Source organism: Otolemur garnettii, unplaced genomic scaffold, assembly GCF_000181295.1.
Source record: "Otolemur garnettii isolate 467f Iridium unplaced genomic scaffold, OtoGar3 scaffold00288, whole genome shotgun sequence".
Classification (NCBI taxonomy): domain Eukaryota; kingdom Metazoa; phylum Chordata; class Mammalia; order Primates; family Galagidae; genus Otolemur; species Otolemur garnettii.
Window position 1 is genome coordinate 790560 of NW_003852683.1, and position 3511 is coordinate 794070.

The 3511-nt window shown below is 46.1% G+C and overlaps 1 protein-coding gene across 2 annotated transcripts in view; it reads left to right on the top strand.

The window, feature by feature from the left end:
* Positions 1-3511, top strand: part of ZNF613 (zinc finger protein 613) — a 15732-nt gene continuing 12221 nt past the window's right edge. The window contains exons 1-2 of one of the 2 annotated variants that reach the window (XM_023508911.1): positions 1-87; positions 947-986. The gene's annotated coding sequence lies outside the window, so the exon portion shown is untranslated. The remainder of the gene's footprint in view (positions 88-946; positions 987-3511) is intronic. The other variant, XM_003803256.2, reaches the window with a different exon arrangement.

Below are 3511 nucleotides of genomic sequence, written 5' to 3' on the forward strand. Positions count from 1 at the left end.
TGGGAGGCTGGGAGAGGACCCAGAAGTGGAAGAATTCGCGGAAGTGTGGGCTCTGAGGTCCCGGTGGCTTCACGAAAAAGAAATCAGGTTTGTGTGTGAGTCACTGTGTGAACAGGAGGAGGGGACGGGGATGTTGGGTCTCCGTGGAGCTGTGGGGTTGTCGGGGGAGCGGAGGCAGTGGGAGTGTGTGACCGCAGTGTGGGTGGTTGCGGTGCCTTAGGAGTCAGTCGTGAGGGGTTCCGGTGGTTAGTGATTAAAAGGGCCTGTGAGATCGACCAGGGAAAGAAACACCGTGGTCAGGGCCACTCTGTCTGTAGGGCTCAGTAATTGAGGATTGGAGTGGGGAGTGGTTTCGTCAGTGAAAGCAGTATCTGGGGGGGGGTTCTTTTTCTTTTCTTTCTTTCTTTTTTTTTTTTTTGGAGACAGTCTCAAGCTGTCACACTGGGTAGAGTGCCAGTGACGTCATCGTAGCTCACAGCAACCTCTAACTCTTGGGTTCAAGCGATCCTCTTGCCTCAGTTTTTCTATTTTTAGTAGACATGGGGTGTCGCTTTTGCTCAGGCTGGTCTCGATCTTAGAGCTCAAGCTATCTACCCATCTTGCCCTCCCAGAGTGTTAGGATGACAGGCCTGAGCCAGGGTGCCAGGCACAGTATCTGGTTTGGATTCCGGATTTGACATGTGGGTCAGTGAGAGAGGAGCGTGGGCTCGTCATGGTCAGTCAACTCGGGTGCAGGTTTCGGGATTGTGACCAAGGGAGCATGGCCAGTGTTGAGGGAGGAATAGATGTGCCTGTCATTGGGAGACAGATTCAGGGCCCCTGGTTGGTGTGTGTGTTGAGGTTCAAACGTTACATATCCCCTTATTACTTTAGATTTCTCTGCAAGGACTAGTTTACGAATCTCTTTGACTTCTCACATTTTTCCTTTCCTTGTCTCCGTACATAGGAAATATTTTGGAAGATCAGGATTAATTAAATCTGGAAAGGTAAGGTGTCTGTTAAGATAAGGATTTTGTCCTTCCTGCAAGTTCACTGTGTGAATGTATGTGTATTCACGCAAGTAAATATTTCTTTTTAGATTCTTTGTCATGAGTAAAATAACACCTCTTTTACCCCCAAATATGTTCCCCAATGATGATGATACAGGAATTTCGTTCTTCAGTAGGTTCTTCTGTTGTGCCCAAGTTACAAGGTCCCCCATAAATTACTCTGAGACTGCTCCAATGCAAAAAGGCAAGAGGCGGTTTTATTATCAGACTCGAGTCAGGGCCTTCTACTCTTCCCAACGCAGCAGGAGAGCAGAAGAGCCCGGATTCTAAAATGGAAGGGGGTTTTAAGGGGTACAGAAAGAAAGAAGGGAAGGGTAGTACTTGTCTTAAGCTGAGTGGTCTGGGTAGATGCTGTACAAGGGGGCAAGTTATGGGACGTGTGCACAGTGGAGCGAAGACAAAGAAAAGGAGAGGGGGTGTTACACAGCTTCTCTGGTATGCAGCTTCTCTAAGTATAGCATAGGGAGTGAACACAATGTCCTTGAGATGCAGGTGCAGCCTGAAGCTCTGGGTATGGGCAGTTTAGGGAGTAGTTAAAATAAAGTTAGTTTTGGCCCTTATACTTGGTCTCAGTGATTGGAAGAATGAATCCCTCGACCACACATCAGTGGTAAGACAGGATTTATTTATGGAAAAGAATACAAATGTGGGTTGGCGCCTGTGTCTCATTGAGTGGGGCGCTGGCCCCATATACCAAGGGTGGGAGGTTCAAACCTGGCCCCAGCCAAACTGCAACCAAAAAATAGCCAGGCGTTTTGGAGGGCTCCTGTAGTCCCAGCTACTCCGGAGGCTGAGGCAAGAGAATTGCTTAAGCCCAGGACTTGGAGGTTGCTGTGAGTGGTGATGCCATGGCATTCTACCAAGGGAGATAAAGTGAGACTCTGTGTCTACAAAAAAAATAAATAAATAAAAAATACAGAAGCATCAGAGCACCTGGAAGAGAGAGAAAACCCAAGTCGGGAGAGAAAAGCTTTCTCTCTGTTTGCCTGTCTATCTCTGGGCTATTTGTCTAGGGGTATATATAGTTGCATGGGATTCTCATTAGTTACATTTAGTATGTCTGGAACATGTCTGGGTTGTGAATGAATGGTTACAATCCCTTTCATTCCCAGGCCTAGGAAATGGGGCCCCCCTCCTTATGCTCCAGCCCGCTGGTTCCGCTGCTCACTGCCACCGCACCAACACTGCCAAGGTAGAGGCAGCCAGTCCGCGCCCCCCAGCTCCATGAACTGGCTGGGATGCCACTTGTCCTGTATCAATGACTTTCTTTTTTGTTTTTTGACAGAGTCTCACTCTGTCGCCCTGGGTAGAGGACGTTAGCGTCATAGCTCACAGCAACCACAAACTCATGGACTCCAGCTATCGTCTTGCCTCAGCCTCTGGAGTAGCTGGAACTACAGGCACCTGCCACCCCATAGCTAATTTTTCTGTTTTTAGTAGAAATGGGTCTTGCTTTTGTTAAGGTTAGTCTCAAACTTTGGAGCTCAAGCATTCCACCCATCTTGACCTCCCAGAGTGCTATAATTACAGGCTTGACCCACTGCACTAGCTTCCCAATGATGACTTTTGATAACATTTTGGTGTATTTCAATTTTAATTTTCATTTTTCTGTTTGATTTTTGCAATTCAAATGAACTTTTGAAACATTGGTTTAATTTGCCTTACTTAATTTTATATAATGAATGTTCACATGGTAAACATATCATAAATTTTTTTGTTTAAAATTAGTTTTTAGCCTGTAATCCTAGCACTCTGGGAGGCTGAGGCTGGTGGATAGCTTGAGTTCAGGAGTTGGAGCCCAAGCAAGAACAAGACCGCATCTCCACCAATAATAGAAAAAACTAGCCCAGCATTGTGATTGGCCCCTATAATCCCAACTACTGGGAAGGCTGAAGCAAGAGGATCCCTTGAGCTCAGGAGTTTGAGGTTGCTGTGAGCTATGACACCATGGCATTCCATAGGGCAACAGAGCTGTCTTTAAAAAAATTTGTTTGTAAATCATTTCTGTAATCTTACACCATCAAGAGGCAACCATTAGATTGGAATCACTAAGTATATGTAATATTTACATAGAAATTTTTTTTCATTTCAGAATATCACAGGGGTACACATGTTTTGGTTACATCGAGTAGATGGAATGGGGGGAGAAGGGGCTGGGTAAATTCACACCTAACTGATTCAATGCACATACCATGGGTGAAGGCCACATTTATGACTTTAACATAAAATGTATAAGAGCAAATTATATAATTGAAGTTCCAAAGCAGGTGAGACAGGAATGAGCACCTTGTGTAGGTCCCTCAGGTATGGTGCTGGCTAGTTAGAGCAGACACACATTCTTCTTCCTGAATAACATCTGCTCTGTTCCCTCCAGGATACCACATTAAGAATACTGGCTGCGGGCTCGGCGCCTGTGGCTCAAGCAGCTAAGGCGCCAGCCACATACACCTAAGGTGGCGGGT